The sequence below is a fragment of the Accipiter gentilis genome, chromosome 11 (genome assembly GCF_929443795.1).
Source record: "Accipiter gentilis chromosome 11, bAccGen1.1, whole genome shotgun sequence".
Classification (NCBI taxonomy): domain Eukaryota; kingdom Metazoa; phylum Chordata; class Aves; order Accipitriformes; family Accipitridae; genus Astur; species Astur gentilis.
Window position 1 is genome coordinate 9,815,145 of NC_064890.1, and position 15,156 is coordinate 9,830,300.

The window sequence follows — 15,156 nt, forward strand, 5'->3', positions numbered from 1 at the left end:
AACTCCATGGCAGTTCCTCAATAATAGCTGCAGTTACTTCTGCATAAGTAGATGAGAAAGTCTCAAGACATGTGAACAACTTCTCGAGGTAGCAGACTGCTGTCTCCATGTGACTCCCAATGGTTGGACGAGGAGCACAGAGAAGGCACATACCCTGATAGTTTTTACCTGTACTTTGCACAGGTCAGTCGCCTTGGTAAAGAATTAGAATAGAAAACTAAAACTGTATAGTTTTGGATGTGGAGCTAGCTGAGAGCACAGACATTATTACAGCTAAACAGTATTATCCTCCCTGTTGTTGTTGTCCACAGTTCGGCTGCCACTTGTAAACCCATCTGACTTCACTGACCATTGAGGGATCCTTGGGCAGCTATACATCTCTTTGGCCTTTTGTGCACACACCCTGACCCTTTCCACAGCACCCAAGGAACTGAGACTGTAATCCTCGGCACCCAGCGTGCTGAGTGAGATGTCACAGGGAATGGAAGAAGAAGTCATTTTTAATGTCTCTTTTCATGTATTTGAGGTGCCTCATTTATATGTCAGATTAGTATCTTCTTTCATTTAGATTCTTTCCCTGAAAGTGTATGTCTACTGATTTCATTTCAGGAGGTCAGAGAAGGCAGGGGGAGGGCAGAAATGATGCCTGTAACAGAACTGCCTTTCACTCTTGTCGTGGTCTAACCCCATTCGGCAACTCAGCCCCACACAGCCACTCGCTCACTCCCCCACGGTGGGGTGGGGGAGAGAATCGGAAGAGTAAAAGTGAGAAAACTCATGGGCTGAGATAAAGACAGTTTAACAAGTAAAGCAAAAGTCGTGCACCCAAGCAAAGCAAACCAAGGAATTCACTCCCCACTTCCCACGGGCAGGCAGGTGCTCATCCATCTCCAGGACAGCAGGGCTCCATCACGTCGAACGGTGACTTGGGAAGACAAACGCCATCACTCTGAATGTCCCCCTTTTCCTTCTTCTTCCTCCAGCTTTATATGCTGGGCATGACGTCCTATGTTCTGGAATATCCCTTGGGCCAGTTTGGGTCAGCTGTCCCAGCTGTGTCCCCTCCACCTCCTTGTGTCCCCCCAGCCTGCTCGCTGGTGGGGTGGGCTGAGGAGCAGAAGAGCCCTTGGCTCTGGGTAAGCCCTGCTCAGCAGTAACAAACACACCCCTGCGTTATCAACGCTGTTTCCAGCACAAATCCAAAACGTATCCCCATACCAGCTACTATGAAGAAAATTAACTCTATCCCAGCCAAAACCAACACAACTCTAAAATATTCCTCTTGAAACCCTCCTCTGGAATATAAATATCTTGATCCTTTGTCTGGTCCTTTCTCTTCCTGAGGCGACCAAATCCAGCTCTGCCTCCTGTCAAAAACTGTGTATTTTTCTTTAAACTGTCTTTGATTAAACAGTCTGCGGTAAACAGAAAAAGAGACATTTTCCATCTCTGTTGCCTCAGGTGAAGGTCCCAGCTACCAGGCTAAACAGGGTAGCTCTCCCATGTTCTCACCCCAGTTCTCACCCCACCCATCTGAGCAAGAGAATCCTTTCCTATCTCATGAAAAGTACAGGCGCTGAATGCATCTAATCCCAGCAAGCCAGTTGCTATTAGCTGGACATTGTGCATTAGAATCCATTCGGTTGTCTTTGAAAATTGGAAGTCCGTTTTGTACGAGGCTACTCCATCAGCAGTCTGACAAAACGCTTCTAGACTGAAGGTGAACCCCTCGTTTTCCAAGGATCCCAAAAATTTAGGCATGAAAAGGACAACTATTCAGTGTTGTGAGGTCTGAGACATTCTGTTACTACCAGACTCAGAATTTAAGACTTTGGATGAACTTTAAATTTAGATGTCTGCTAAATTTAGGTACAAGCAACTCCCGTATATTAATTTTAAGGGTCATTAATCCGTAACTCTTGCTTTGTTTCTTTTGTGCGGCTAAGAAACTTCATTAAGAGAGAAGATCATGCCAACAATCTAGCTTCTTAAACTGGGGGAGCAATGAAAAAGACATACTTGTGAAACTCCCATTGTTCTAAAACAATTCTAGGTCATAGAAAAAAAGGAACTTTGCTATGAAAAGAAAAATATTTGCCCATTTTTTATGTTTCCTTTGCTATTTCTGTTACCTGGATATGAATGGGCCTTATTGAAAAATTAATAACAAGAGCTTACATGGGAAATATCCATAGGATTTTGTATATAAACCATTCTTGTCTAAAGGGCCTGATAAAACAGCTGGTAGATATTAAGGACCGGCATTCCCTATACACAATAAATAAGTACTATAGTACCCTACCGTGGTATCCTAGAATACTGTAGTAGTATTGTTTTGGGCTGCATGACCATAATCTCAGTTCTTACAAAACATCGTAGCCGTACTGCTGCTAATTTAAACTGGTTGAGGATCAGACACGCAGAGTGGGGGATTTACCTTAGTCAACTCAAGTCTGAACTGCCATGGTAATCAATAGGAGCAGGATGTGATTCACTTGACCTCTTTTAGGTACCTGCACAGGCTCAGACGAGCTGCCTTCTAGCGGTGCCTCTTTCTCACCATTGACCACAAAGGCGTCCCAGGGTGATCAGCTCAGACGCAGGCATCTGCTCTGTGGTGTCTTCCACTGTTAGTGGAAAAACCTGCAGTAGACGTTCACTGAGGGAATTGTATCAGACTCATCATTTCTGAGCAGAAGTCCAGCAAAAGGTGGGTAATCTATTTAAATTCTACTCTAAACCTCAAAGTAGACAGCCGGTGCACACATGAGCTCACGCATGGGAACTCTGCACTTGAGATCATTTCAGTACTACACAAGTAGCCTTTCTCTCCTGTCTGCGTAGGAGTTTAACGTGTACTATTACAAACCATTGTTGTGATAACAGGGATTCTCGGACCATCTGCTGTAGCCAAGTTTCAATAACCTGGGAGAGGCAGCATGACAAAATCACCCCTGACATGTACTGGTGTGCTTACACCGGGGCTGATTTTGGCCCTATGCATGTCAGACAGAAGTTTATAATAAGGATTCCTTGTTCACTTCTCTGATACTCTGCTTCAACCGTTCTCAGAAATAACTGCTAACGGCAGATTCACTCCCACCGCTCATCTTCTTTTTTATTTTTAAACTGAACCAGACCTGACTGACAATGTAAAACCCTCAAAGTAACTCTAATCCATTTCCAAACGATGCCTCAGACCGTACGGTAGCCCAGGATTCTGTTTTGAATAAACCCGTGCTCATGCTCTTTGCAACGGAGTATTTATAATGTGAGTGCCTGCAAGGAGGAGGAGGGGAGAGAGGCTCATTAATAATCATGATGGTTTTAGTATTGCATAACTCGGTCAATTTGATCATTCGCTGTGCTTTATCAGGTTTGGTTTACTGCAGTTTGCTTGTGTCTGTACAGTTCCCGTTTTGGGGAGCTTTAGTTCCTGGGAGCTTTCATGCTATCCCCACTTCTAGCACTGTAAAACGGCGGCCTGCTGTTTTAATCACGCCTCTCTTTTTCCAGTGTTGTTTGCGCCCTGGTACAACCCATCTGCCTTGAATCTAGTGCTCCACTGGGGCTGCACACATCTGCCAGCCAGACTACCTTCGTACACAATTACTCAATCCACCGTAAGGCTCTTTAATAGGAAACAAGTGTGACAACGGCAAGCCCTTTTTTCTCTCGCTCTCCCTCTCTCTTTCCCTCTCTCCCCCTCTCTCTTTTTATTTTTTCCCTTTAAACCACATAGTCAAACCGCCCTAATAGAGATGAAGCTTGATAGATCCACCCAGGTGTAGGTGAAATGGTAGAGCCTCCAGCGTAATAGATGCCGTGCTCTCGTGCTGAAGTTCAGCACAGTGTCCTGAAGGGTTGTCTAAGCAGCAGTGAGATGGGTTGCTCTTTGCACAGTTAAAAAGTCAATGAGCTTCCTCCAGCTTACATGTATGACTAATTTAGAAAGCAACCTGGATCTAGGTGAGCGCTGCAGAACTGTCTCTTCTCTTCAGTGCACGGACAAGGCACAGCACACAGTAAGTGGAAAAATTGCGTTTACTTATTTTGCTTGGGAATTAATTAACTGTGTTTACTTTTGAGGAATCCTCTAAAGGCTGGTGCAGAAATGAAGCAGAATAATGTTTGCATGCAGATCCCCTGTGTATTTCTTCTTGTTTCATTTTACACCGTGCCCTTGTCCTGCCACTTCAGCCTGATTGCTCAGACCATACAGCTGGTCTGAAGCAGCTTTCTTATCTAAAACTGAGCTATATAATGATAACAGTAACATATAAGTCCACCTCTCTATCAAGATATGTGTCTGTGCAATATCTGGTTGCTGAGCAGAAGTAGGGTTTAAACATTTTTTTTATAAAATGCATAAATGAAAAACCTTAAATGAAGAAAGTAAAATACTTTAAAGCTTGCCTTTTTTTTGCTTTTTTTTTTTTCTGGGGCGGGGGCGGGGGGTGAAGAGAGGAGGGAAAGGAGGAACCAAGAGTTAGAAAAGCTAGGCATTAAAAAATAGATGTAATTTAACCTGAAAAAGAAAGCTGCATTATTTTGTTTACCAAACCATTGATTCAAACGTACTGAGAATGTTGCCAAACCATAAACTAACAAACTGTATCAACTACAGTGATAGTAAAGCTTGAAACAAAAAAAGAAGGTCGCTTGTCTAAAATGCAAGAGACATATTAGAACCAGATGTATAGAATCTCAACTTTGACTCCTCAGTCTTTCATGCTTGGTTTAAAGCAGCCTTAAAATTGCCTTTACTTTGCATTTACAACTTCGGATTCGCTGTTAAACTGCGCTTGAACTTGAAGTCAAGATTTGATCTTAGCACACACATATTCTTCGAGCCTCCTACCAGAGTTTTACTTTGCTATTGGGAGTCTGTTTACTACTGTACCGTATATCCTGAAGCCCATTAACAAGCTTGCTGTGATGGACTTTCAGGTGGAATGTCAGCCAATGTAAAAGAATGTGTCCATTGCATATACAAAATGTTCTGTCTGAGAAATAAACACATGCAGTACAAAAAGGATCTGCTGGCATCTCGAGTAGATGATGACACAGTGTAAGAATGCATACCAGAAGTATGTCTGAATTTATTTTCTGGAGGATCCAATGAGATGACACTTCTCACTTTAGGCTTAATTTATTCTGAACTATTACCCAGGTTGGTGGCTGTTGTCAACACTGGAAGTGGAACAAATGAGTCTGCACAGTTATGCCTATAAAATGCTTTCAGTAGTCTTCCTTTCTGCAGAAGAGTTATTTTCTTCGCTCTTGGACAGACAAGTATATATGGTCCTTTTAATTAGCCATGGCTTTAGGCTGCTACAGTTATCCTTTGAGCATGATAGCCATTAGCCTAATTCTGGTGCTGAAAAACAGCCAGTCTGTTAACAGTACGGTTCTAAATATGGCAATTTAAAAGGGATGAAGTTGGAAGCTTAGGAAGGTAAAACAACCACCGCAGAAGAAATATTTAGACCTGTAGTTGCTGGCATCAGACAGCGGTCAACGTCTACCCCCTACAGGGGGAGAATCTAATTTCATTGTGCCTCCTCTAGCGCATGAACACTGTAGTAGTTCAGTTCATACACTGGAGCAGTGCAGTTATTCTCTGGCTCCAGCAACTGCCCCTTAATGGCAAGGTCAGACTGTGATTAATAGAAAGTCATTTTCAAAGAACTAATAAATAGCATAACTAATAAATAGTAATAGGCATCTTCTCCCTCTTAAATTTCACCCAGTGGAAAATGGCTTTTAGACTTTAAAAGCCATAATCAGCAGTGCTTTTCTTTCACAGTTGCAAAGTGCAAGTGTGAATTCACAAGAAATTCCTGCTTACCTTATGTCAGCTTCATAATGTATGTATCTTGAATACAACTTTGCAACAATCCATACATAATAATACTATGTAAAAAATGGTCCTAGATGTTGCAGTATAGCTATGAGGTTAAGGTACAACAAAATACAAGTGAGGTGATTGAGTTATGGGGCACATTCTCCCTATCATACTCACATCAAGTACTCTGCCAGTATTTAGATCAAAACAAATTACTCTGGTTTTTTCCAGTCCAACAAATTTTGACTGGTACTTTATCCTTTGCTTTCAATGCAACTCATTGCTCTGTGAGGCATTTAGGGATATGAACCAAAAAGGATGAAGAGACTACCAACCGCTAAGTTTCTATTTATATAAACACACCTATCAAAATTTACCCCAGTTTGCTAGTCAATTTAATTTAAGAAAACTAAAAAAATGTCCAGTGTTTTGATCATACATACTGTGTAACTATTGGTTTTAATGTATTTTTTTAAATTCAGACATTACGCATTTGCATGTAAGTTACAATATCATCTACTATTTTGTACTGCATTCCTGCAGTAGAACAACATTTAAATATTTTAAATAAGCATCATGTAATGCCTTTTCTTCCCGTTTGTTTATTGTGACAGAGTTTTGAGTGTGGGCAGTGTAACCACTTAATCTACTTCTTTTCTCTCTTTCACCATCTTTCTGATATACACACACACATATACACATAAGAAATGTTATGTCCTTTGCTTTCTCCCCGCTTTGAAATATACCTTTGGATCCTTCAGGACTTCTTCTGTTGGCTTCAGTGCCTAAAATAATTTGAACGTGAAAAACGTGGCATTTCCATGTTGCAGAGCCTATTTCTGACCTCAGCTAGAAGCCATGAGTGTAACAGAGTTCTGGGTTTATGCATAAACTTGATTGTCATTACCCTTATCCCAAAAAAGAGCGAGTAGCAATATATCGAGCAACAATGTTTATTTCCGATATTAATTAGTGCTTACAGTGTACTCTACAGCAATACGTCAGTTATTGGAATTATTATACCATCCACTTTTATAATTAATTTGGTGTTTGAACAAAAAATTAATAAAGACCAGAATCTGAAAAAATATCCTGATATGAAAGCACAAGTTATTTACCTAAATGTTCAGACCTAAGTTTGTCTTCATTAGGCCTGTTGTTTAAATGCATGAATACAACCCTAGGAGGCTTAGTTTAGCCACAGACTTTTGAGATTTTTGGCTATATTACTTCCGTGTTCAACCAAGAGCCCAATGGCAAATTGTCAGTTATACTTAAGATTTATAATGGAAGCATGGTGTTTAACACTTCAGTAATCTGTAGTAATAAAAAATTCGTTAATTAATCGGTAGTCATTTTGAAAATATTTTGTAAATAGACATAATTTGACCATATTGTTTACTAACAAAACTTCACTGGAGACATAAATATTAAGCAAGACTTTTTTCTTTCTATAACTAACATTTTACAGAAGGCTTTAATTTTATTCCCATTTGCTAGTGTAGTGGAAGCTATAGGTATTGTATGACACAATGAATCTTGTATTATCTTCTTTGATACTATTACTCATGGCTGCTAAAGATTTAATGAGTCTTAAACTGAAAAAGATGTAGAAAAAGTGCTTATAGGCATAACAGTGTGTTACTGATGAGCATCAAAAGATTACCAGGACATTAGCTAGGGTTACAGGAAAACCTCAAATCATGTATGTTCCACAAATCCAAAATATTTTCCATAAGCAATCACTGAGGAAAGTTTCTCCTCATCTGTATTATTATTCTTCATATAAAGCATCAATTCTAAGCTGGTTCAGATCTTTGTTCTGCTAAGCCCAAGATACTTCAAGTCTAGTTAGCAAGCATTGCTAGTGCTATTTACATTAAAATCACACCAATTATTTACACCAAAACACTGCAGATTTGCAAATTTTACTTTCCTAAGTCTCGGTTACTTCAGTGAGTTTAGGTAGAAGTGAACACAATTTGGGTTTTATTCTTCTTACATTAAGTAAGTATCAATGCTGATTTGATGCATGAGCTGTTACTTAAGAGGGCAATTTAGGTACTACCATGGAAACTAAGCCTTTGATCTAGAAAGCTTATGTCCAGTGATAATTAGGTTTTGGTAGTGAATGTCTGACACACACTTTTAAAATAATGTTTAATACCAAGTAGGTCTGATTTAAAGATAAACCATTATTTTAGGAATCTGGATACAATGAAAGATTTCTTGCTGCTGTCTAAATTAAAACTAAATAATCTCAAGTAAAAAAAAAGTTTTTCAAAATTTTTGGTGCATTCAGGCTGCTCTATATCAGAATGAAAGTCTTAAAATACCATAAAGCTGTTCTTTTTGCTTATTTAACTCAGTGGTATCACAGTAAAGAGGTGCTGATTTGTTGATTGTTGATAATTTTATTCTTAATATATGGACTTGCAGATGTTCACATAAAGCGCTTGGTATGAAATAATGCTGTCATTCTGATTTATCATTCTGATACTCTACTACCAGTTTGTCAAGTGTTTCTCCTAATTACTAGTATGTTGGTCTTCAACAGAAGTGAGCAGCTTAGATGCTTATGGCAGTAGATACAAATATTCAGGAATAATAGAAGAAAAACTGCAGGAAGAAATTGAAAATCGTGCTTTTCTAGAGCCAAGCTGTGTGTTACCCTCTTCTTCCTATGAGGCATCGGAGTGCAAATGTTATTAAAACAAACAGCGAAGGAGTGCATTTTAAGAGCAACATGCCTTTGTCCTTGTTCTAAAAATGTGAGTTCACTTGAAATGATTAATGGGAAAGGCTTTCTGGGTTTTTTTTACTGCTGTTCTTTAAAGGGTGATAAAGATATATGAACCCCATGATATGCACAAATCCCATGCACAATGACTACAAGTTTGATTCAGTAGCTTATACTCTGGTGTAAAACCTCAGAAAACACTGGTAAGGAAACCATGAATCAGAATAATTTATTTTTCATATTTTTTTTTTCCTTTAAATTTAAAAGTGAGAAAAAGATTCAACTAGACAACAATAGGATTGTTTTGTGGTTTTTTCCAAATCTTATTTTGGATTTCCTATATTAAATTCAACTCAGGTGTGATCTCATTTTCTTCCTTGGAACTAACAGCAGGGCTCAATTTTTATTTTGAATGGTTTTAAAGTAACACCAGCTACAAGTTTTGTTACTCTGACAATTTTGAAATTAAAAACCTGTAAAATTGGGACAAATTGGCTAACAATACTGCACACAGGAAGGGTTGAGGTCAAAAATGTGTTTGTTAAACTTCCAGAAGTTTGTGCTGGACTTTAAAAGCTCCATGAATGTAAACCAGTCTTTGAAATATCAGCACAGCAAATTCACATGGTGCATATCACAGATGTGTGTCATACCTGTATAATAACATTAGTGTTACCCTCAAAATTTACACTGGAGAAAATGAAAGAAACATGCATGGTACAAAGTAATGTGATTTCTACTGGAAGTTATTTTAGCTCAGAAGATTTTCTCACGGTGCACATACATCCTGCCATCTGGGAAACTGATAGGCAGTACAGTTTTAGTAATGTTGGGGTTTAAATCATAGACCTTAAGCATCCACACAAACATAAATTTTTTTTCAGTGCTATGGCGATATCAGAAAAAAACTGTGGGTTTTTTTTTAAATCACGTTCTATAAAGTTCCTACAGAATTAGTTTATTAGTAAGCCCAAATATATTCCTGTTCCAAAGTAAGTCTTGTAGTTGACTCAGTGAGGATAGTTCCTGGCATACCTACTGTCCTACTCAAGATTTTGAAGAGGACAAAAGGCTCTCTGTAAGGACACAAAAGTTACAGACAGGTATGTCACCAAGGATACCAACTCTGTCCTACACAGAGTCTTCCAGCACCATTGCAAAAAGTCACCCTAGTCCAACCTGCCCTATCACAAAACGGGGCATTCACCTCGTGATCCAGGGTATCATGCTTTAAAAATGCCACTTAGGCAGCTGAAACACAGCCTTCACAGTATTTCATGCGTATCAAGATGAAAACAAAACAAAATAATAGTCCTGGTTTTGGGCCATAGAGATGCCACATGAAACCTTATGACTCTCTAAGCCAAATAACAGGCAGAATGGGTGTGAACAGCGCCTGAGGGCAGTGGTTTGCAGAGCTTTTTGCTCTGTAGGGTAAAGCCTATTTCTGTTTGCTTCAATCAGCAAGACAAAAAGACCCATCCCTGACAGATCTTCCCTCGCTTAATGCACAGCTGAAAAGTGCTACAGTGCTGCAGTGTTGATTTATAGCAAGGATAGAATAGGACAGGACAGAAGTTATTACAGGGGTTATTCTACTTGAAAGATAATCACACTTCCAACCTTCTTAGTGGAAAAAAAACCCCCACTCTTAATTTAATAGAGATGGTCTTCACTGCCTTTTGATGAAGCAGAGGCTTGAGAAGGCTGTGCAGATGGCCAGCACTGCAGACAACAGCTCTGTCAGGGCTCCTTACGCATCCGCAAGGACACAGTACGCCAGCAAAGCTCGATGGTCCATGGATCGGTGCTTCCATGTCTTCACAGGCCAAATTTCCACAAGCTGATGAGCGTATGTGTGAGGTGGCAGGGATATGCCAAGCAAAGCCCTGCTTGTTATTTCATGGAATTAGTTGTGGTTCCTCAGTCCATCCATTTGTCCTGCTACAAGAAACTCCATCCAAGTGACCTTCCTTGGCACCCATTTTAGCAGACTGAGAAAGGAGATTTAATGACATGTCAAGTGAGCTACTCTGTTATCACGGCAATGGCTCCCTTCACACCAGGTTTAAGGCACGTTAACAGGGTCTTGTGGGAAAGCAGACGCAGCCGATGTCCATGCTGTATTGGATCTGTGAAAAAACAGATAACTACTGTCTGTGGAGAGAAAATTCTGCCAAAACCCACGCTGACTTCCATAGTGCTTGGATTTAGCATAGGGGTTTGATTTAGCACCTCTAGAAAGAGTTAAAAGTCTATATACTTGCATTCATAAAAGAATATGTCAATCACACTTCACATCATTAGATTTAAGATCTTGTAGGCTACCGATTTACTTATTGTTAACATTTACCAGTATTTTCATGACCAATCACAAATTTGATGAAGGATGACAACACCTATTTGCAGCAATTAATACAATCTCACAGAAAGCATGGGTTTATGAACCTGATAATCTCAAGTGTTTTGGATTTGTCTGGGTTTAAAAATGCCAGTGGCTACTTGTCAAACTTCATTTGTAAATCAAAACTGTTTTTCAGCTCTACACCTGCAAACAAGTGTTCAAAACTTGTAAACTTTTTTATGGATATATTTTTTTGGCCTTCAGATACGGTGGAAGGAGTCCAAGACAATTTTTTATGGCTGGATTATAAACACTTGAAAAACGGAGTTTGTAATGAAAATGCTGACACAGCTTTAATTATTGCAGCATGAATGATTTTATTATACACTATCCACAGTGTCTATACATACAAAGTACATGCTCTAGCGTTCTAATATTTCATTTAAGAAAAAAGCAATTACTTAGCAGATGTAGAGAGCTAAGCATAAATAGGCTAAACCAATACCTTTATGCTGTTTGAAAACCTATATGGAATGTTATTACCACATAAAAGGGTTTATACTTTAGAAGACTCAAAGGTACAGAGAACCAGCTAAAGCAATAAACTTCTCTGGTGTACTTAATTAAAAAGCTTCAAGTTACTGAAGTCAATTGAAAAACAGAAGGTTTGATTCTTTAAGGTAATTTTGTCCTCTTCTGTTAAGTGCTTATCAAGTGTTAAAGAATTAAAATGCCGTCCCAGCAGTTTAAGTAGAGAATAATTTGCTTTTCTTCTGTTGAAGGCAATTCTTTATGCTGTCAACCTAGACACATGTAATAAAATGGGCAATGTGGATGTAATTGGGTGACATGGTTGGATTTAATTTACCTTTAATTAACCGGAATTGTAGAAGAAGCTGGGAAATCAGTATTGAGACATTTCAGAAAATCATTTTTTTTAATGTCAATCTCTTTACATAAAGCTGGAAATCTTTGCAAAGAAAAGCAGAGAGCATTGCTAAAATATGTTCCCAGTTTATAAGCACAGACTTTCAGAGTGGGTTTTGACTCAGTCGCATGAAAGACCAACCTCCAGACTGGCTTCGTTAGTGAAACTAGAAAGACTATGAAAAGGAATGGGTTTCTGTGAATTATATTTCTGCACTGTTTAGTTTTAGTGCTGTTGTGCATGGTCCGTTTTAGAGAAGTGAGCACTTTTTTCCTTTTTTTTGTCTTCTTAAAATGATGCTACAACTTCATGAAAATGCCTCTTTTTGGAAAGTCTAGGGTTTGCACGCACTTTCCCAATAGGTGGGTGTGGAGCATATATGGCTGAATGAAGGCTCTCCTGGCTCCCTGTTTCTTGAGCCAGGTCTACATTATCCTTGGCATGGTTTGTGCTGTGAGGTGACACCAGCCAAGAGCAGGCGGAGAACAGCAGTGCCCTGGGCCCTGCTCCCAGGACACGCTGTGGAGCCAAATGCCGCGAGGTGGGTGGTTTGGACTCACCCAGCCAGACCTGTGCCGTGCTCCATGAACATCCACCTGGAGAGACCTGCTGACTCCCCAGACTCCGTGTACAGCGACCAGCACAGCACAAAGAGACTGAGCAGAAGCAAGATATCTGCTTCAACCGTAAAAACAGGAATTATTGCTGTCTGTGTTTGTAATTCTGCGCTGTTTACCATCTATGACATACATATGGGATTTAGCATTCAGATAACACAGACAACAAAAACGTAAGAACAGAACTTGTCACCAGCTCAAAGGAACATGCATGTTGAGGTCCCATCTGGTTCCAGTATGGTTTTTTTGCTGGAAAGAAGTGCAGAACAGGTAGATTTTTAATTACTTGAAGGGAAGGGGAAGAACTTGGTGACTGTCAATTATAAAGCTGTTTAACCAAACTTGCAGGATACAGGATTTCAGGTCCAATAGTCCCAGTAGAATTAGGACACTTGATAAAAAAATCCAGGTTACTACAACAGTTAATAACCATTTCTGAATTATTGATCTTAATTTTTCTAACTCCAGTTCCAACCATTCCTTTTTGTAATGTTATTGTCCACGTATTTTAGAATCCTCCTCTCTTTTTTTTTTTTTTTTTTTTTTTTTTTTGGTCTAAAATATGTGGATTTTTTACAGATACTTGTCCCAGATTAATTTCTGGGTATATAGAGTGCTCTATATACTCACTAGGGTGAGGTAAGCACCTCCTTTGGATGATTCATTTTTGAGGTTGTTACTATTGCCTTCTGGATATAACTCTTCCTTTCCACTTAAAGACTGGTAGTAACTATAGAAAGGACTCTGTAGCACTCACTTCCAATCTTGAGATGCCTATATTAGGTGCTTAATGACACACATGATAAATCTGGATCTAAGTTCAAAAGTCTTATGTTATAAATCATATCCTCCATCTCTTTGCTCACTCAAATCCTCTGAAAGCATGGGCACAAGAACTGGAGCAACATCCAGTGGTAGATACACTAAGGAAAAAAACCACAAAAGTAATTTAATTTCAGTAACCTATATTTCTTTGCTTTGTTTTGATTGCAGCCTTTCTCTTCATTTCAAGACAATGAAAGCAGTAATCCTATCAGTTATACTCGTTTTAGGGGTGTGGCTTGATTGTTTTTCCTGTGACTCACATTTTACATCAGGTCATGTAAATTAGAATCAGGCCCCGTATATGTAAAATTTTAGGTTTCAATGAGTTCATATTTCATTTGGTCCTAACCTTTTGCTTTAATTAACTGCATTTTGCCCATACTACAATGCAACATAATATTTCAATCAATCTTCAACTAATTTCATGAGTGGATATTATATTTCTTCTGCATTATATATATTAGGTGAAATCAAATATAGTAGGATCCTATTTAGTTCATATTCAAAAAGAATGTCTACCAAACAATTTAGTAATCTACTTTAACTTGTAACAATGATGTTGAATAAATTTATAAATAATTTCTTTGTTATTGTCAGAATGCTGGAATGCAAACAAGCAGTGGGGCAAATTTTCAAATACACGATATATTTTACACACATTATAAAGTAAGGGAGAGGAGAAGAACTTGCTGAATTCAAGGGAGCAATATGATCTTCACATAGGAAAGAAATTTCCTGCTTTTCAGACAGGTACATTTAACAGTTGTTACTATTTCACTGTGGTCATGCATTTAAAAAAAAATTATGTGCACAGAAAAATAAATAAAGCTTACTTCACAATACTTAAAAATAAGTAAAAATTTAAATAGTGTGGCAGTCTAATATTTCGTTTTCAAATGATTACAGTGAATGTAGGAGCAGGTCAGTAACGAGAAATCCACCTTTCTGTTCTCAGCTGCCCTGGTGCAAATGTAGAGATGTTTCTTCCTTGCAGAGGTTAACTCCAGAGAGCAGCAATGCCATCGAACCGATGGCAAGCGTACAAGCAAAAAGCGAGTCAAGCCTGAAAACAATGAAAACAGATAGAAAAGGGGCCAATTAATCATATCATTGATAAAATTAAATATGACACAAATAGAGCTAATTATGTCCTTGCTCTCAATTCAGATTTTATTAGTTTAGGAGCCCTTGGAGGTAGCCTAAATTATATATGTATTATGTTTAGTTTGATGGGATTTTTTTACCCTGTTTGCTTTATGGCCTCATGGGCTAGATTCCCAGCTGGCACAAATAAGAGTTGCTATTACCTTCAGTAGGACTGGGAGCATTTTACACAGTGGAGGATCAGGCACCCCAGCTGGATTTGTTGGCTGACTAACCAGATCCTTGGATAGTTTTGGCGATTTTTTTTTCTTCTTTTTCTTCTCTTTTTAACATATGAAAGCATTTAGGGTTTAATCTCAGAGCATTGCTCTGCAAGCTTTAGAAAAGTGAACATTACCATACAATTGCCGTGATGGAAAAAGGAAAACTAGCAACTTTCTCAGTCTCTGTAAAACATATGAAAAACGGAGCAGGAAAAAACCCTCCTTTATTCTGCAGCAGTGCAAATGTGCTCTGTAGTACAGCCTTGATCTCCCAGTTTCCAGATCCTGGAACTAGTTAAAGTTCACCACAGTCCTTCATTTAGCATGTGCCTTTCCCACACGGACGTGCAGAGGACGGTATGTATCCAGATCTTGTAATAGTATGAAGTAGCTCTCTTTCATTGTGTCTGTAGCATAGCACATGGTACAAGGAATAATAGGTCTCAGCTGGCACTTTAGTAATACTAGTTATAATTACACCCCTGAA

The 15,156-nt window shown here is 38.9% G+C and overlaps 1 protein-coding gene across 1 annotated transcript in view; it reads left to right on the top strand.

The window, feature by feature from the left end:
• Positions 1-2,647: 2,647 nt before the first annotated feature.
• Positions 2,648-15,156, top strand: part of SEMA3A (semaphorin 3A) — a 341,628-nt gene continuing 329,119 nt past the window's right edge. Inside the window, exon 1 of the mRNA XM_049814320.1 lies at positions 2,648-2,710. The gene's annotated coding sequence lies outside the window, so the exon portion shown is untranslated. The remainder of the gene's footprint in view (positions 2,711-15,156) is intronic.